General features: G+C 45.7%; 1 protein-coding gene across 2 annotated transcripts in view; it reads right to left on the minus strand.

Moving 5' to 3' along the window:
* Positions 1–19,224, minus strand: part of Scap (SREBF chaperone) — a 52,825-nt gene extending 33,601 nt beyond the window's left edge. Inside the window, exon 1 of one of the 2 annotated variants that reach the window (XM_052187136.1) lies at positions 19,169–19,224. The gene's annotated coding sequence lies outside the window, so the exon portion shown is untranslated. The other variant, XM_052187135.1, reaches the window with a different exon arrangement.
* Between the last annotated feature and the right edge of the window lie 1,762 nt (positions 19,225–20,986).

Below are 20,986 nucleotides of genomic sequence, written 5' to 3' on the forward strand. Positions count from 1 at the left end.
GACACTGAATCTTTCAGTCTAACCAAACAAGCCCAGGAGCTTCCCGTCTAGCCCAGAGTTCTTAATTCTCAACCGTTTTCCATATTAGGAGTTTTGATTTTGCTTTTTCAGACGCTCAGTATCAAACCCAGGGCCTTACAAGTGCTCAGCAAATGCTACCCATGACCCACACCTCCCAGCCCCACATTAGGCATTTGTAAAAGACCACTCCCCAAGGGCATATGCAAGCATGCCTATACAACAGACAGCACCTTCAGCTGCTCTGCCAAATGGGTGTTCTGAACATCTCCCTGTCCTCTTCTGTGCACAGGCCAGAGAGAGAAAGCCTTAGAAAAACCTTGGCAAAGAAATGCACACCCCCAAAACACATTCCTGAACAGATTACTAATAAAGACTGTTCAGTAGGATCTGTCCTCAACATAAAACACCAAAAAGCTTAGGACCCTGAAATAACAGCCATCAAACTAAACTTACTCAAAGGCAGTGGCACTGGCTTGCAGTCTCCGTTCTTGGTTCCACAGTTGCTCCTTAGGAGCAAGAGCAGATAAATCCTACTGCTCCTGCCTGCTGTCAGCTGTCTGCTTTTAAAGTGACAGCAGCCCACTGGACCTCACAGGCTCCTACTAGGTCCACAGGGTCTGCCTAAGAGTCAAAGTCCACCACCTTGACTCAGGCCATACCAGCTGGGCCTCACTCTGTGGACACTAGCTTCTGAACACAACGAAGGAGGAACTGGCTATTACTGGCAGTTCGTATTCACCCCACAGAGATTGTTGCTCCCCAGATCCCCAGGCTGTTTTGGCTTCAGTCCTTTCTGAAGACTGGCTCATCAACTTTTTTTTCCAGTCTATTAGCCACCCCACAACCTTCCAATAAGTCCTCTTTCTCATCCTAACTTAAAGTTAATTTGCTGCTTGCTACAAATTTTAAACCAATCAAAATAGAAAATTCTTACAGAAAGTCAAAGCATTTAGAATTCTCTTCTTAGTATAGTTCTCTTGTGGGTTTACAGTTCAAGTTCATGTCTGTTCCACATTGCTGTTTCCTTGGTCTGTGCAGTTGGGAACTTGCTCAGACATGTGTCTGGGCCTGATTATGCTCCCTGATGACAACCCAGGCTATTAGGATAACACCTCAAGTGCCACAACCAGAAATCAGAAGCCAAAGGAGCCAAACTGTAACTATCTCACAAATCAAAGGGATGGCCACCATGCCTTCTCCTGTCCCGGAAGCACTACTTAAGGACACACTGAGTTTCTAGTCTAGGAGCCTTCTCTAAAGGGATAAAATGAAGTAAGTCTCTGTAAGTCTCTTTACTTGGGAGTGAATGGAGGCAGCAGGTGAGTGCTGCTGAGAGCAGAAAAAAAGTGCTCACAAGAGCTCCACTATCAAGTGGCTTACCCTTACATGACAGTCACTGACGTCTCCAGCAAAGGACCTGTTCAACGGTGGGGCACATGCAGAGACCCTGGGGAAGCAACTTCTTGAACAGCACAGAGACGTACACCTGTCAGGATGCACTAGCAGGGGGCTCCCTGGAGACAGGCTACCTTACCTAGCTGCCCCAATCTCCTCCCTTAAATGTTTCCCAAGACCAAACCCTCCTGGATATTCTACTTCTAACCCTTGTCTCCTTCTGTGGCCTCTCTTCTACACACATCAGCTACCCAGGAAAGGGACCTGCCTCTGCAGTGCAGTCTTAGGTTAGTGAGATAAACACTAAAGCTGACATTCTCTGCCATTCTGGAGCCAATACAAGTCTCACTGGCATCATTCACACTAACTGCTAATTCTCAGACACCTGGAAGACAAACCTGAGTTCTAGCTCATGGCAGTCCCCCTGCCTGAACCTAAGGAGAGGAGAGGCCATGCATCTTGACTACTCAGCAGAAATGTTAACACAAAGCTATTCCAAAGCAAAATGTTCCCAATCTGAACCAATAACCTGTTTTTCCTACATTGCCCCAGAGTTACAGGTTGCTTCAGATAAAAATCTACAGCTCTTCTCCCTGAATTTAAAGAGACAGTCTTGCCCTGGGGGCCTAAGTAGACCATGTTACATAAAAACTTAAAAAAAAAAAAAAAAAAAAAAAAAAAAAAAAGGCTGGGCATGGTGGCACAAGCCTTTAATCAGGAGGCAGAGGCATATGGATCTCTGAGCTCCATTTCTGAGAAGATACTTCTCTGAGAGAAACCAGACTGGCCTCGTCTAACAGAGCAAGTTCCAGAAAGGCTAGGATTACACAAAGAAGCCCTGTTTTGAAAACAAAACAAGACAACAACAAAAAAACATAAACAATTCTGCCTGTGCCTTTGGGGAAGACCATATATATAAGCAAAACTAAAGGAGCCTGTTATTAGAAGCCCAAATTAGAGTTGTTTATGTAAAGAAAAAAGACAGTGCTAGCCCAGGACAGAACTGCCCAGGAGGCCCTAAGACGAGCAACCGAGATCAAGTCACACTGAGGGCTCAGAAGACAGAGTGCCCTATGGAAAGGGTAAGGGTGTGAGCAGAGCGCAGAGACAGGACGCCCCTGAACTCATCCCATTACCAGCCTTTACCACTATCTAACCCCTGAACATCCCCTTACTCCTAGGGAAAACCCTGTGCCTATCTGCTTTGTCCCCTTAGCACTTCCTTCCTGACACCCACCAAGCCACTGCCAGTCCCCACACATTCACCTGTTCTAGACATTTCAAACAATGAGAACATCCAGTGTCTATTTGTGAATGGCTTCTTCCATCCAGGGTTTTCAAGGCTGAACAATGCTATTAAATTATCACGAGTCCATTCAGTTTTAGTTGAGTAATACATCACTAAACGCAGAAGTCGCATATTGCTCATCCATTCAGCAGTTAACAGACCCGAGGTAGTTCCAGCCTCTTCCCCACCCCAGCTATTGTGAATAGTACACTAATGAGTATTATTTCATGCTTGTTGTTTGTTTGTTTTTTGGATTTGGCTTTTTCGAGACAGGGTTTCTCTGTGTAGCCCTGGCTGTCCTGGAACTCACTCTGTAGACCAGGCTGGCCTCGAACTCAGAAATCCGCCTGCCTCTGCCTCCCAGAGTGCTGGGATTACAGGCGTGCGCCACCACCGCCTTGCTCTTTCATGCTTTTTAAAAACTGAATTTAATTTGGGGGAGTATATTGGTTTTTAGAAATGGTGCTACTTGGTTATAATGTAATTTTCTCCTAAAATGTGTATGTTTTACATTAAATCTGTGTGGTCTATCCGAGCTCATTTTGGATAAGATGTAAAGTTTAAATCTAGGTTCACTTACTCATTTTCTCTCTGTCTCTGTCTCTCTGTCTCCCTCCCTCCCTCCCTCCAACTCCTCACGAGGATAGCAATTTACTTTATCATCTGTTGAAGACTTCCTCCTTTCCCATTGAATTGCCTTGGCAGCCTGGCTAAAAGATCAGTCAGATATATGGGCAATAGTCTATTTTCAAGAGGCAGAAGCCAGCCAAGGCTACACAGAGAAACCCTCTCTCTGGGGAAAAAAAATCAAGAGGCAGAAGCAAGATTTTTTGGGTAAGTTCAAGGCCAGCCTGAGCAACATAAGGATCTGCCGTACTGCCTGCCTCCCACCAGCTGGCTGTTCCAACATCTACTCTCTTCTCCACTACATCTACCTACCGGCTTCTCTGCTTCTCCAGTGATCTGCTCTTCATTACTACAACTATCAGGTTTTTTGCTTGTTTGTTCATTTTCTGAGGCAGGATCTTGCTGCATTGCTTTGCGGGGCTGGTAGCCCAGGTTTGCCTCTAACTCACCTTCCAAGTGTGAGGATTAAAGGCGTGTTCCACCAAGCCAGATGCAACTATCAAATCTTGAAAGGGATAGTGGTTCTTCACATTCTCCTGTCTATTTTTGGCAATGCTGGGATTGAACCCAGGACCTTGGCCATACCAAGCAAGGATCCTACCACTGAGCTACAGCCCCAGTTTTGGTTTATCTGAGGCAGTGTCTTGCCATATAGATCACACTGGCCTTGAACTCTTAATCCTCCTGGCTTTGTTTATCTCTCTTTGCTTAAAGCACATTCTTTTAGCTATTTTAGCTTGTTTGCCTCTTCAAACATTAGTATGTTTTGGAATAATTTTGTCAACAGTTTATATCCATGAAAATAATTTCATCATTTTTTTTTCCAAGATAGGGTCTCATTAAGAAGCCCAGATTGGCCTTGAATTCTCAATCCTCCTGCCTCAGCCTTCCAGGTGCTGTGATTATAGGCCTCATGCCACTGTGCTTGGCTTACAGGACTTTTTTTAGGTTTTATTTTTAGTCACGTGTGTATGTATGTGTTGGGGGTTACATGTATGCACGTGTAGTTACCCATGCAGCCTCGCAGCATCAGAGCCACCTAACTCTGGTGCTAGGAACTGAGCTCTGGTCCCCTGGAAAAGCAGTACGTGCTCATAAGCACTGAGCCTCAGATTTGGGTACAAGTTGTATTAAAGCTGTACATCATTTTGGGAGGAGCTAACATAGTCACTACATTGAGACTTCAAATCCAAGTGCTTCTCCATTGGTATTTGTTTCCTTTCTTTAGCATTGGGTAGTTTCTAGCACACAGGATTTATACAATTCCTGTATATATATTTTTTAGATTTACACCTAATATATCTTTCTTTTAGCAACCGCAATTACAATTTGGTTTGCATCACTTGTATATACTGGCTCTTCTATGATGACCTTTTAAAAACTGGGTGCATGCCACAACATGTGTGGTTAAAGGACAAGTCTGTTCCATAACAAAAACATTTTAAAGCATTATAATCTTATTATTATAAAAATGATGTTTTACGGGCTGGCCAGGGGAGAATACTTGCACGGTCCTTGCGATGATGATGATGATGATGATGATGATGATGAGTTAGATCCTGGGATACTACAAGGTGGCAAGAGAAAACTAAATCCAAAGAGATGTCCTCTAGCCTTCATTCAGACTTACACTCACATGCATTCCTGTGCTTGCTCAAGAACAAGTGTATACACACATTCACACAGGCATACATATGCATGCATACACACACACACACACACATGCACACGCACACCTGTGTACACAATTTTTAGGAAATGTTGTTGAGCATGATGGCTCATGCCTATAGCTCTACACTTGGGAAGATGGTGGTGGAAGATGAGCTCTAGGTCACTTTCTAACTGCACACAGAATTTGAGACCAACCTGGGCTACATAAGATGAAAAAAGAAAAGGGAGAAAAGGAAGGAGAAAGGGAAGGGAGGAAAGAGAAGATTGTTTAACTGTATAAACCTATGTTCCCAATCTTATGAAAAGAAAACTTTAAATTTCAAAATATGGACAGGACTTATTCCTGGGTAGCGAGTGAGTGATTTTTATTTTGTTTCTTGAGTCCATATCTTCTCCCCAAAGTAACTTAATACAGAGCAGCAGCAGCAGCAGCAGCATAGTAACAGTAGTAAAGTCAGAATAACAGAGCTGCAGTGCCCGGGCTGCCGCTGCTTATTAGGTGATTATCCTGCACCAAGTACCAATGGAAGCATGGTACACACACTGTTTTCTTGGTTCATCCCATTAGCTAGGTCAAAACAGAGCCAGATGGGTTAGACCCAAGATCCACCTGACTGTCTCCATAGTGGTAGAATTACAAGCACTAACACCCAGCTTTTTTACATGGGGCTAGACCTCAGGTTCCCATTCTTATACAAGTACTTTACCAACTGACCTGAGTCCCTCCCCTAGTTTTAATTCCGTTTATTTCACTATCTATATCATTTCAGCTATGTAACCACACACACCCCTGAGTAAAATTTACATGTTGCAAAATCAAGCACGGAAAATACTGGGCAGAACCCTACAGAACCCAATGAATAGCAGAATAACTCAACAGTGGCATCCTAACTGCAGACAGCACCATCTCACCATATTCAGTGTCAATCAGCAAACTCAGATATCTGCAATTTTCCTAGAAGGCACTTAGAGATAATAGAGACCAATTTTTTGTTTATTTGATTTTTTTAAAAAAAGATCTATTTATTTATTATATAGTACGCTGTATCTGTCTTCAGACACCCATACAAGGGCATCAGATGTCATTACAAATGATTGTGAGCCATCATGCGGTTGCTGGGATTTAAACTCAGGACCTTTGGAAGAGTAGTCAGTGCTCTTAACTGCTGAGCCATCTCTCCAGCCCTTATTTGTTTTTTTTTTGTTTGTTTGTTTGTTTTTAGCACTATTTGGTCTTGAATGTGTCTCAAAGGCCCATGTCTTAGTCTGAGGACAGTGCTATTAGGAAGTGATGTAACCTTTAAGAGATGGGGTCTAATGGAAAGTCTTCCAGTCACTGGGGCAGGTTCTTGAAGGACATCGTGGGACCCTGGCCTCTCTTGATTTTCTTTTGTTTCTTGGTAATAAACAGGTGTGTTCTTGCACATGCTTCCACTATGATATGCTGCCTCTTTACAAGCCACAAAGCAACTCAACTGTGAAATGGGACCAGTCAAAATGGGGGTGGAACATGGTGGCTGGTGACTGTAACCCCAGTACTTAAAGAGGCTGGACCAGAATGATCCAGAGCTACTGAATGAGACTGGGGGGGGGGGGGGACACTACTTTCGACTTATAAGAACCCTGATCTTCTGGGCAGGGTAGCCACACTCATTATACTCCCTGTACTAGAGAAATTTACTTCTGTAGAATGCTCAGCTGTTTTTACTCTTTCTCTCTACTGCTATGGTTTATGAGGCCACATGAACCTTCCTGATTCTGTCCTCTGCAGCCTCATTTCCACCAAGGCCTTGCCCATTCTGGTCTCTCCAATGCTCTGTCTTCTCTTTATAGGCTGGCTCTTTTACATTTACCAGGTCTCAGGTCATTATGCCAGAACAGCTCACCTGACCACATGGTCTCCATACAACTGCATACACCTCCAGTTCTCACAAAGCCTATTCTCTTTCTGACATTTTAAACTGTAATTATGAGTGCTCTGTGCCCTGACAAGACTATAAGAAATTCCTGTCCATGACTGTACACCAGTGTCTAGAACAATTCTTGGTACAATAAGAACTTACTGTGCTAAATGGTACACAGCTATAATCCCAGCATTTTGAACGTAGGAGGAGGATCAGGAGTCCAAGGGCCAGCCTCAGTTCAAAGCCAGCCTCAGTTACACACTAAGTTCAAGGCCAGCCTGGGCTATGTGGGAACCTGTCTCAAAAAACAAAAAACAAACAAACAAAAAAAGCCAAAATGGGACACAGGGATAAAGATGTATAATACCAGCACCTAGAGGTGGACTCAGGAGAATAAGGAGTTCAAGACCAGCCTCCTCTATCTAGTCAATTTCAGGCTAGTCTGGTAGGTTATATGAGACAATGTCTCAAACTGAGACAAAGGCTTAAAAACTTGCTAGCTAGTGGTCTGTGATGGTGCACACCTTTAGTCATAGCACTCAGGAGGCAGAAACAAGAGGAAGATCTCAAGTCAGCAAGGTCTACAGAGTAAATTCCAAGGCAGCCAAGAATATACAGAGAAACTGTCTTGAAGAAACAAAAAATCAAAAACAAATAACAGCAACAATAAAAGACCTTTCTGGATAACAAATGAACCAAAACAAGCAACAATCAGATACTAATTATCCAGACTTTCACCACAAACCTGCATCTCACCTCCCAGAGTGACACAAAGCCGACCAGAAGCTCTGGCAGCAGACAGGCACCAATACCTTTTTAGAATAAAGTAAAAAGTAAGGAACAGTGAGATGGCTGGGTGGGAAAAGTATCTGGCATACAAGCTTGACTGAGTTCTATCCTCAGAACCCTCCCCCTCTGTGGAAGGAGAAAGCCAGCTATCAAAAACTATCCTCTGACCTCCACATATGCACTATGGGGTGCGCACACACGCACATGCATGCATATACACACACACACACACACACTACAATAAATTGAATAAACAAACTAATAGAGGGAGTGCTTCATGCATCCGGGTGAAGCTGGGACAAATGTCCCAACCTAAAATCCCCTTCCCCTGGTTTTTTGTTTTTTGGTTTTTTGGTTTTTTCAAGACAGGGTTTCTCTGTGTAGCCCTGGCTGTCCTGGAGCTCACTCTGTAGACAAGGCTGGCCTCAAATGCAGAAATCCAACTGCCTCTGCCTCCCAAGTGCTGGGATTAAAGGCGTGCGCCACCACTGCCTGACGGGTATTTTTAAAATTTATGAGTACTCAAGAGTATCACATGATCAGCACAGGAGATGGACACGGACACAGACACAGAGCATGGATCAAATGAGGAGGTCAGAAGTCAACTCTGGAATCAGTTCTGCCCTTTCACCTTTGTGTGGGTCCTCAGGCTTGTGAGGCCAGTGCCTTACCCACCAAGCCATCTGCTGTCCACACTTCGTTTACTCCTTCCCTGTATCAATGACATTTTAGAGAATGGTCCCTAATCCAACAGCAGCACCCAAGAGCTTCTCAAAAAGGTAAATCACAGCGGGGGTGGTGGCGCACGCCTGTAATCCCAGCACTCTGGGAGGCAGAGGCAGGTGGATTTCTAAGTTTGAGGCCAGCCTGGTCTACAGAGTGAGCTCCAGGACAGCCAGGGCTATACAGAGAAATCCTGTCTCGAAAAAACCAAATCCAAAAAACCAAAAAAAAAAAAAAAAAAAAAAAAAGGCGCATGCCTGTAATCCCAGCAATTTGGGAAACAGAGGCAGGCAGATTTCTGAGTTTGAGGCCAGCCTGGTCTACAGAGTGAGTTCCAGAACAGCCAGGGCTACACAGAGAAACCCTGTCTCGGGGGGGGGGGGGGGGGGGGGGGGGAAGGTAAATCACTGGGCCTACCTGTATCTGGTGAGAGTCAGAAAAGTCTAAGAAAGGCCCAACCACATGCTCTTGGGGAAACACTGCCCATCAATCTGAGAGACCTAGAGTTGCCAAACTAAGTCTGACGAAAACATCTTTACCATATACTAACTGGCAAATAGGGCAGCAAAATCTCTACAACCCCCATCCTTCACAATTCTAATGGTTATTAATTTTGCTGTCCAAATTTGCACGGCATCTGGCTCATTTTCCAACCATAACAGTAGGGATCTGCTTATGTCAGACACCCTGTATACAAAAGCTTTAAATGTCTGTCTACTGGCTGCACATCTTTTTGATGAGGTCACACTTTTTATTACATGTTCAAAATATACTGAAACCCCTATGTCAGATCCCTTAGAATTGGAGCTATGGATGGTTATGAGTCACTAAGTAGCTGGGACTCGAACCTGCACCCTATGCAAAACCAGTAAGTACTCTTAACTGCCGAGCCATCTCTCCAGCCCCAATATTCTAAAAGGGAAAAACTGTGGTGCAGAAGAGGAGAGCCACATAGCAAACCCTGAAGCGTCAAACCAGGAAGTGATTTGGCTTTAAGAACAACTTGCTTCTACGGTTTGGCTGGCCACAGCCCAGAGACTTGTCTCTCAGGCTGGCTCTGCTCACTTCTGTGACTCCCCTGGGGAGGTACTTGGGGTTCCTGGCACCTCTGACTGCCTGGGGTCCCCACTGCAGCTCTAGCCCCACTCGCAGCTATACTCACTGCACCCTCAACGACAGCCATGGGGTCCTGACCTGACACACGCTCCTTGGTCTTTCATGCTTTCCTGTTTCGTTATTATTTGGGGGTTTATGGGCTTTTGGATTGTTTATTTGTTTGTTTGTTTGTTTTGAGACAGGGTTTCACTGTGCAGCCCTGGCTGTCCTGGAACTCAGAGATCTGCCTGCCTCTGCCTCTAAGTACTGGGATTAAAGGAGCAATGGCTCAATGGATAAAGGCTCTTCCTGCCAAGATGATGACCAGAGTTCAGTCCCTGGGAGCCACATGGTGAAAGGTGAGAACTGATTCCCACAAACTGTCCTCTGATTTCTATGGCAAGAACCCACAAAATAAGCAAAGAAAAGAAAAAAAGAAAAATTCAGGTGGAAGCCTCCACTACCCCCATGACTCATATTCTACATTTCTGAAAAACTATATCACATGGGTATCACCATGTAATCTGCCAACTCAAGCATTTGCTAGGGCCCCTCAAACCACGGCTGCAGTGACCTGTAACTGAGCCCAAGTAAAACTCTAGGCGGGCTGGAGAGATGGCTCAGCTGGTAAGAGCACCGACTGCTCTTTCAAAGGTCATGAGTTCAAATCCCAGCATCCACATGGTGGCTCACAACCATCCATAAAGAGATCTGACACCCTCTAATGGCGGCTGAAGATAGCTACAGTGTACTTACATATAATAAATAAATAAATAAATAACTCTAGGCAACCCTGTGCAGTAGGGCGTCCCAGTGCTCTCATCTCAAAGCAGTCTCTCAAACGAGCTACAACCTTTACATTCTTTTTTTTTTTTTTTTTTTTTTTTTTTTTTTTGGTTTTTTGAGACAGGGTTTTCTCTGTGTGGTCCTGGCTGTCCTGGAACTCACTCTGTAGACCAGGATGGCCTCGAACTCAGAAATTCATCTGCCTCTGCCTCCCAGAGTGCTGGGATTACCAGCGTGCGCCACCACCGCCCGGCTAAAATCTTTACATTCTTGATGCTATCGGTGGAATCTGGACAGTTTCTGAGATGTTCTCAGTGTGCCTTTGCTACTGCTTGGCTGCAACGTATTCTATCTGGCTTCTTTAACAGTCCTAACTGCTGCAGTAGCCAGGCTGTCCTGTTCTTTCCCTGAGTATACTACAAGGTTTGCAAACCCTTCTGTTCTGCTTACCCTCCCACGCGCCACTATAAACCACCCTAGCTGAATTCTGCAGTGCCTCGAAACTCTCTCACCAGATAAATTAATCTTATTACCTTGGAAAATTTTTAACTTTTTCTTTGAAAATTTCACATATGTATCTAATGCATCCTGTTCTTCTTACCCCACACTCTCCTCCCCTACACACCACACACCTATGGACCACCTTCCCTCTGCCTTTTTTTTTTTTTTTTTGAGACAGCATTTCCTACAATAGCCTCACACTTGCTAAGTACCTGATGGTGACCCTGAACTTCTGATCCCCCAGTCTTCACCTCCTGATCCCTGGAATGACAGGCATTTGCCACCATAATCAATCTATGTAGTTTGGGGATCAAATCCAGGACTCTGAGCTTGCTAGCCAAGTGTTCAACAAGTTGAGTTACATCTCCTGTCACTAATCTATCATCCTCAAACTTAGTCTCACAAAAACCTCAGAACCACACAAAACAGAAATAATTCCTTTTTTTCTTCTGGTACAAAGACGGAACCTAGGCACCACGGCACTAGACCACTAAGCCAATTCCAAGTCCTCTCTTTACTTCTTTAAAAGACTTGAGACAGAATCTTAGTGAGTTGCCTAGGCAGGTAATGAACTTGCCATCCTCCTGCCTCAGCCTTCCTCAGGAGCTGGGACTATAAGCCTGCACCAGGCCTGGACAAAATGTAGACATTTTCTGCTAGAATGTTGCATAAACGACTTCTAGTCTAATCTCAACAGAGTCCTTGCGCCTACCCAAAATCTCCCATCACAGTCCTTACTATCTATATTTCTATCAGTATTTTCGCATGTGCTCCTATTAGAATCACCGGCTAAGTTCTGTAGACAGCACTATAGGACTTCCCTAGCACACAGCTCCAAATCTTTTTTTCTTTTTCTTTTTCTCTTTCTTTTCTTTTCTTTTCTTTCTTTTCTTTTCTTTTTTGTTTTGTTTTTGTTTTTTGCACTATCCTGGAACTCACTCTATAGAACGGGCTGGCCTTGAACTCAAAGATCCACCAGCCTCTGGGATTCTGGGATAAAAGGCAAGCATCACCACGATTGCTAGCTCCTGCATATCAGTTCCAAAGGCTTCATACCCAGAAGGCATGGGGTCACAGCAACTATGTTTAAGTAACAGTGAAAATGGGTTCTAGAGAAATGAGGTTGTAACAAAATATGGACATAAAGGAATCATTTATTTCTGCTCAGTTTCAGAGGTCTTAGTCTGGAATGTCAGAGAAGGAAGGAACACTGTAGTTTCATCATGTTGACCAAGAAGCAGAGAGAAAGAAGAAGATGCCTGACGTAGCAGGCTTTCTCCTTTTCCGCTTTGGATTCAGCTGGGGCCCTGTCTTCCCCAGCCAGCCCCTAGTTGATCCTTACTGGAAAGAAACCTCACAGACACAGGCAGAGGTGTTTTACTAACCCAGGTACCTGCCTCACTCCAAATGGACAAAATTAGCCCATCCTGTAACTGAAAAGGAAAGGGCGTATGTTTTGTTTTGTTTGCATTTTTATTATTGCAGATGCTGCTACATCCTAGAAAATCCAATAAAATCAACTGAAATCTTTTACAGTTGATAAAAGAATCACATAAGTCAGTGAGAACTGACATTTAGGAGCTCCATGCCAGGGCTGGCACGATGGTTCTGCCGTGCGCTTGCTTGCCACTAAGCCGGTGACCTGAGTTGGCTTTCACCTGGTGAAGAGAGAAATTGTCCTCTGACCTACACTCAGCAATGGCAGCACATGTGAGTGTGCACCCACAGGGCAAATCAGCAAATTTTAAAAATAAATCAATGCTTTCACATCTACAAGTACATGTGGCCAAGTATACCACATATAGAACATGACGAGAAATTTTAAGCATCTGAGAGAGAGATGGCTTGTTCAACAACAGGTATTCTGCAAATAGATACACATCTGGAAAAAATTAAGTTCAAACTACAGTTCACACTAAAATGAACCCCAAGTGTATAACAGATATAAAGGCAAAAATATATAAAATACCTAATGATAATTTTAAATATATATCTACAAGACAGGTCTAGCAAGACAGCCCAGTGGGTAAGGCACTTGCCTGATGACCTGAGTCTGAGCCCCAGAACACACTTCAAAGATAGAAAGAAGCCAGACCATGGTGGTACACACCTTTAATTCTAGCATTTGGAAGACAGAGGCAGGTGATGTCTATGAGTTCAAGGCCAGCTTGGTATAATGAGTTCCAGGCCAGCCAAGGAACCCTAACTCAAAAAAACAAAAAACAAACAAACGAAAAAAAAACAACAAAAAAACAAAAAACACACACAAAAAAACAACTCTGTTTGTCTGTATAGGCATAAAATAACCCTGAACGGACACATGAGAAAGGCATTCCGTCACTAGGGAGAAGATCTGTAACAGGAGCAGGACAGAAGAAACACTTTCCTGTGCACACTTTTTTTTAAAAAAAAGATTTATTTATTATTATATCTAAGTGCACTGTAGCTGTCTTCAGAGACACCAGAAGGTGTCAGATGTCATTACAAATGGTTGTGAAACACCATGTGGTTGCTGGGATTTGAACTCAGGACCTTCGGAAGAGCAGTCAGTGCTCTTAATTGCTGAGCCATCTCTCCAGCCCCTGCCTGTGCACACTCTTACAACTTTGAAATTTTATGTTCTGTAAATAAATCTCTGCATTTTAAAAGCTAAGGTTGTAAACTAATGAAGGAAGCTTTCCTGTGGGTGCAGCGGCCTCCACCTGAGCTCTGCAGCTGATTGGCAGCTCTGGGCGCTTTTAGACCTCGTCGGCACCGTTTACTGCCTGCCATCCTCAAGAAGAAGGTCATGGCAGAGGCACCTTGTGCGCCCTGGGTGCACCTGGTACCTCTTTTGGACTAGGGTGGAAAGTCACTGCAGCTTTGTCCACCGAGATAAACTAGTCCATCAGGGCAAAGAATTAATCTTTGGGGGGGGGGGGGTTGTATTTTTAAGTTATTTTGCAAAGCAGCAATTTGGGCAAGAATGCTTCTTTTTTTTTTCTTTCTTTTTTTTTTTTTTTTTGGTTTTTTGGATTTGGTTTTTTTGGAGACAGGGTTTCTCTGTGTAGCCCTGGCTGTCCTGGAACTCACTCTGTAGACCAGGTGGGCCTCGAACTCAGAAATCCGCCTGCCTCTGCCTCCCAGAGTGCTGGGATTACAGGTGTGAGCCACCACCGCCTGGTGCAAGAATGCTTCTTGAAGCTTCAAAACAAGGCAAATAAAGTGGAGGAATTTTAAACAGACCAAGCTAACTGTACTGAGAATAGAAAGGAATTTCCTTTTATTTTACTCAGTGAATGAAGTGGATTTCAGGGACTCTGAAGCACAAACACTAAAGAGGATGATTTCCCACATTCTAGAGCCATGCACAGCAGCACCTCCACTAAAGGAAGAACTAATCCATTGATTATGATTGATCCATTGATTGTGATGGTTGTCATAGCCAGATACGTCATCTCCTCAATCAAGTAACAAGGGTCCATTTTTTATTCCTTTGTGACCAAATCAATAATTATTAGTAAGATGACTGAACTGACTTACCACTGCTAATGAGGAAAAACTCTATTCCAATGGTTTAGATGTCCCCTTAGATGTGTGTGTATGCATCTGCATATGTGCATGAGGACATGCATTCAGGTGCACGAGGAGCAAAGTCCAAGGAGGTGCAGTGTCCAAGCCCCTGGAATTGTAGCTGTGAGTACCTGATGTGGACACTGAGACCTGAACTCTGACCCTCTACAAGAGCAACAAGTCCTCTTAAGCACTGAGCGGTCTCTCCTGCTCCCAGAGAATCTATTTTAAAGCCAGAAAAACCACCCAGCCAGGTCCTTATGGTGCCTCAGCGTCAGCTCATGCTAGCAGAAGCAAGGCCACCCCCAACCCCACACACATAGCAACATAATCAAGCCCACTAGCTGAGGTCCTCTAGCCTGACTTCCTGATGGTAACAAGCTCTGATAGAAGACACCAGGACTCTAGACAACTTATATAACCGAATCCCAAAATGGAAGATGTGATGAGTCCTTGTCATTACCACTTCAAGATTCCTTACTACAAATGGTGTGTGGAAGGAACGGTCCGTTCTAACCACAAAGAGCTGTCTCCGAGTGGAGAGTGACTTGGAAGACACAGAGCAGCAGCTCGCCTGGCGTCCCTTTCTCGGGGCTGGAGTCCTCAGAGCTCTCAGCACCGCCGCTGCAGAGTACAGTGGCCCTTTCCAGTAACATCCGTAGGAGAAGACTCCATAGCACACATGTGGAGGGCAGAGGGCAGCTCTACGGAGTCAGTTCTCTTGCTTTACTTTGAGGTGGAGTCTGGAGTCAAACTCAGGCCACCAGATTTGTGGACAAGTGCTTTTACTCTCTGAGCCTCTTCTAGTCTAGCCTCTTCTTTTCATTTCTTTCTTTCTTTCTTTTTTTTTTTTTTTTTACAATTTTGGGTTTTTTGAGTCAAGTATGATGGCACATGCCTTTAATCCTACTCAGAAGGCACAGACATGCAGATCCCTGAGTTCAAGACCAGCCTGGCCGGGCGGTGGTGGCGTACACCTGTGGTGCCAGCACTCTGGGAGGCAGAGACAGAAGCAGAGGCAGGTGGATTTCTAAGAAACCCTGTCTTGAAAAAACCAAATCCAAAAAACCAAAAGCCAAAAAAACCAAAAAAAAAAAAAAAAAAGGCCAGCCTGGTCTACAGAGTGAGTGCCAGGACAGCCAGGCTAGCCAGGCTATACAGAGAAACACTGTATTGAAAAACTAAACAAAACAAAAAAAATTTTTTTCTAATTGTGAGTGTTGGAATCAAACTCAGGTCCCTTTCAAGAACACAGGACAGCCAGGGGAAAAAAAGGGGGGGGGGGGGAATATCTGTAATTCATTTATCTAGCAGAGGATTAACATCTAGAATATATAAAGAACTCTTATGACCCAACAAGAGAAATCAGCACAGTTCCAAGCCACACAGAGGGCTGCAGAGCTGTGCCAGTAGCTGAGAGTGCGTACTGCTGAGTCCCCACGCTACATCAGACAGCTTACAAACACCGACCTATAGCTCCAGCTCTAGCGTCTCGCCTCCTTGAGCCTCTGTACTACGAGAACATACCCACATACAGACAAACACCTACATGTAATTAAAAACAGTATAAATAAGCCCAGGGGGTGGAGAGGTGACTCAGCAGTTGAGGGCGCTGGCTGCTCTTCCAGAGGACCCCGGTGTGTCTCCAGCACCCACACGACGGTTCACAACCACCTGTGACTCTAGTTCCTAAAGATGCAGCAGCCCCTCTGCCTCCTCAGGCACTGCATGTATGTGGTGCACAAACATACAAACAGGGAATACACCCATGTACATAAAACTCACACATTTTAGTGTCTAAAGGGGATCCTGTAGCCAATCTCCTATAGATACTGATAGACAACTGTATATCCAAATAGCATGCAAAAAATATGCACTGAACTAAAAGTAAGAATTCAAAGATCTATCTGTGCACTGTGCTCCTCCTGGTCCTGGTCATCAGCCTTTTTACTAGGACTAACTGTATACTCCTGTTCCTGACATCACCATTCCTAATCGCCAAACGGTAGAAACAGCTCCAATCTTCACTGAAAGATAGATTTCTTTTAAAATGTGTAGATATAGAGCAGCATCCTTAATCCCAGCACTCGGGAAGCAGAGGCAGGTAGATCTCTGAGTTCCAGGTCAGCCCTGGCTATAAATAGAAACCCTTGAAAAAAACCTGGCTAGCTGGGCAATGGTGATGCATGCCTGTAATCCCAGCACTCTGGGAGGCAGAGGCAGGCAGATTTCTGCGTTCGAGGCCAGCCTGGTCTACACAGTGAGTTCCAGGACAGCCAGGGCTACACAGAGAAACCCTGTCTCCAAAAAACCAAATCCAAAAAACCAAAAAAAAAAAAAAAAAGTGGCTATACAAACAAAATAATGTAATAAACAATAACATGAATGATCCTTCAAAACAAGGTGAAAGGAACCAGACACAAAAGAAAGACACAGGCTGGAGAGAAGGCTCCGCAGTTAAAGGCACTTGTTCTTGCAGACCATCAGGGTTTGGTTTCCAGCACACACATATGGAAATAGGGAAAACATCCCTAATTTCAGTTCTCAGGGATCTGACACCCTCTTCTGACCTCTGAGGGCACCGTATACATATGGCACACATACAAGCATGCAATCAAAACACTCATACACATCAAACAAAATAAAGTAAGATAATCTACAAAATATAGTGACAGCTCCCCTCAGACGAGAGGATTATCACAAGCAAGCTCACTCTCGGAAACAAAGTATGACAGAGGTTGCCTGCAGTAGGTGACATGGGAAATATGGACGTCTAATGGGGACGGTTTCTGCCTGCAATAATTGAGAAGTTCTGGAAATGGGTAATAATGGCAGCTAGACAACACTGTGAGTATATTTAATATCCCTGAGTGCTCTAGTTAATCATTAAAACTGTAAATTTTATGTTATGTATTATTTTCTACCAATTAAAATAAAAATTAGAAAAGTCTAGCAAGCCGAGTGGGGAAGAGGGATGAGACACGCCATCTTGGATTCAGCTCCGTGACACAGGCGCTTCCTCTACCATACCACCTCCTCAACCACCTCCCATTTGTCAACAGAACAATAGAGAGACTATGAAGCCAGCAGGCACATCTGCAGGAAGGCACGAACTGTTGTCCGCCACACACAAGTTTGCACACAGGCGCAGCCCCTGACCGGCCACTGGGAAAACTTGCCTGAGATTCACCCACAAAGGAGTTACCACTGTCGCCTGTCTTGCCTGTCCATTATGGAACTTCAGATAAGCTAACACTGGAGCCCAACAGCCGAGCCTTGACAAATTCCATTAAATATTACCCACAAGTATCACTTTAGGTGGCTAAAGTCATTTAGATCTTGTTTCCTTAGCCAACTCAGGACAGTAGTAAGTCAGCAGCTCATATGACAAAATCTGGAAGACATGGTTTGAAGGTCTGACTCTCCGTATACGAGCTGGACGACCCTGGACACTGGTTCAGTGGGAGAGATAACGAAAACCACATACACAGTACTTCTCGCAGCCAACAAATGGATGCTGACTGTCAGAGTAAGCAGACAGCACATGAATTCTAGGCTCCCTGAGATGACGGTCTGAACTGATCCTGAACTATGGCAACCCTAACCAGCCACATCAACAAATATAACCGTACGGCAGGCACAGTTCCTGTCCCAACTGGGCAGTTAGGCAGCTTATATATGACCTCGGGCAAATCACGGTTTTTATGGTTCTGTGTTCTAGCCACAAACTAAGAATAAAGTTTTTGGACCCACCTCAGGACAGTAATCTAAACTGGTGCTAGGGTTCCCAAGCCAGAGCTTATAAAGCACATGGAAACATCTGGAGAGGTACTGTCTCTCCCCCTCCCCTGACCCCCACCACAGTAACAAGAGAGAGAGAGAGAGAGAGTATTCAACAACAAAGGAGTTTTAAGAAAGTGAAAACCAGCTCTGACCAAAGAATGAGTGCTGCGCAGGAGCAGGAGCAGACACATCTGTTATCCCACATATTCAGGAAACTGAGGCAGGAGGATGAAACTGTGGTCCTTCTGCGCAACGAAGCCCAACTCAAAATAAAAAGCCACAGGTGTTGCCCAGTGGTAGACTACTGCCAGAACCCCACTCCCACCCCTCACCCGCCGCCGCCTGTGGCTCACTGCCCTCCATCTGCACAACTTTCGGTGATGCAGTGTGGACCCGGGGCTCCCTGCAGCTTGCACTATCACATTATAAGCCTGATGCAACAAAACCGCCTGGAAGTAAAATAAACACGAGCAAAGTTTAGGTTTAAGCAACACATAAAACCAGAAACCGAGCACGCCCAGCAGAGAGAGTCTACTTGCTGCCTGGCTATCGGATCTTCGGAAAGAGGCAGGACTGAGTCACCCTGGGAACCCCAGGCAACCCCAAAGCAGGTTCCAGCGGCTAGGCTGCCGGAGCTCACCGAGCCTGAACCCATCGCGACCCAGGCCCGGGCGGGGGGCGCGGTCGGGAAGGGGACGCGCAGCGGTCCGGCCCCTGCTCCAGACTGCGGTCTCCGGAGCCGCCCTCGGGCTGCTGGACAGCGCCCACGCCCGCGCGCCCCTGCCCGGGCTCGCCCGCATCCCGGAACTCCCGGGCACGAGCGGCGCGAGGCCGGCGCCGGGGCCCTGCCGCACCGAGCCGACGCGCGCTGAGGTACCTGTGGCGGCGCCGCAGCTCCCGGGCGGCGGCGACCGAGCGGCGGAGAGCGGCCTGCGCGCTCCTGGCCCGCGGTCCAGTGTTTGGAGCCCGCCTTCTCCCACCCGGCTGCCCGGCGCCCGCGCAGCTCCCCGCCCCTTCACCTCTCAACTCCTACCTTTCCCCTCCCGCTCCGCCGCCCTCCACACGTGCTCCCAGCGGCGTGCGCATGCGTAGTCCGGCAGTGCCGGCGGCTCGGGTTCGCCCCCTGGTGGTGCCCTGCCACACAACTGCGGGAGGAAGTACTGGAGCTGGCTGTGGACTGGAAAAAGGTGGCTAGCAACACTTCGGAGTTTTGACAGCAGCACGGTCCCCCAGAAAGTGATCAAGAACGTCTACAAGAGCTCATGTTCCAAGCTTTATAATGCCAAAGGATTAGAAACGGGGCTGGGTGTGTAGCTCAGTGGTAGAACACTTGCCTGGGACTCTCTCGGGGGCCCTGGGTTTGATCCACAGCAAATGTATGCAGCTGATGAATTAAGTACAGGAGCCTCCTACACCAAGAATGTTTAATGAGCACTTACTGACAATGAAAGCTAATTCAAAACCAAGCCGGAGTATAATTCCATTTTTGTTAAAAATACAACGCATGGGGTAAAATGGAAGGTATATACTCAGTGTTTATTCCTGCGTGGAGGAATTACGGGTGTTCGCGATTCTTCCACCTTCTGACCTGCCACCATTGGACTTGCACGTGTAACAGATTATGCTGAGTGATTGCCCTGGTAAGTGCTGAGTCAAGCATATGCTGTGTGTCCCCTCATTTGGCCTTGAAAATAGAGGAGACTCACAGAAGGGGAAAGTGAGGCAGGTCCCAGGCACCAGCAGCAGCCCCAGCCCTGGCTGCATTGCTTCCATTTGTCCTTAGGCCCACCGATGGACAGATCGTGACCACACCCCCAACACCCAGCTCTTGGCCCTCTGAGTGTGGCAGGGCAGAGTCGCCACCTACCCCCATCTTGCTACCTTAAACATGCTTCTCCTGATTCACCGTTGCTCACTCTCAAGGCATACCTAACAGACCCCGTTCCTGCCCTCAAGGGCACCAGTGGTGGGGGAAGAGAAAACCAAAGCAGATGAGGTGGCCGCTTCAGCCTTTGGAATAAGATGACGGTTATTCTATAAAGCATGTTTCCAGCAGGGATGTGGCTCAGTTGATATACTCCGTGCCCAGCAAACACAAGGCCTTGGGTTTGAGCCTTAGCACCTAGTAACCTGGCAGTGGTGGCTCACACCTGTGTCAGCCCTTAGGACAGACAGGCAGGAGGAACAGAAGTCCAAGGTTCCTAAATTGAGGCCAGTGTGGCACACAAGTCCAGTCCCCACAAAGATGAGGACCCACTGGTGGGACACTTGCCTAGCATCAAGGCCTTGAGCTCAAATCCCTGTAATAAATTTTAATGTTTTTACCTGGTGTACCTGCTCTGATTCTTGGAGAAGGACATGGAAATGCAAACTCTTTGTTCCCCGAGTTGATTTTTTTTAAAAAGAGGTATTTATCGTTTTCTGTGTATGAGTGTTTCCCCTGCTGGTATGCCTTTGTACCATATATGTTCCTGGTTCCCTTAGGAGGGCTTCGACTCCCTCTAACACTGGAGTTACAGACACTTGTGAGCCACCGTGAAGTTGCTGGAAAGAACTCCTATCCTCTGATAGAGCAATGAGTGTCTTTTACCACGGAGCCGTCTCTCTGACCCCACCTCACCTCCAGGTTGATTAGGGCTTTATCATAGCACAGAGAAGCAAGCTGAAACACCTGAACAGATGGCAAAGGCCTGTGATCCCAGCACTCAGGAGTCTGGGGCAGAACCGATGGGAGCTCATCATAAGTTCCAGGGCTATAGAATTCAAAGGCTACCTAGTCTTAAAAATTGAATAAAAGATTTTTCTCTCTCTTTTTTTCTTTTCTTCTTTTTTCTTTTCTTCTTTTTTCCCC

Source organism: Apodemus sylvaticus, chromosome 7 (genome assembly GCF_947179515.1).
Source record: "Apodemus sylvaticus chromosome 7, mApoSyl1.1, whole genome shotgun sequence".
NCBI lineage: Eukaryota > Metazoa > Chordata > Mammalia > Rodentia > Muridae > Apodemus > Apodemus sylvaticus.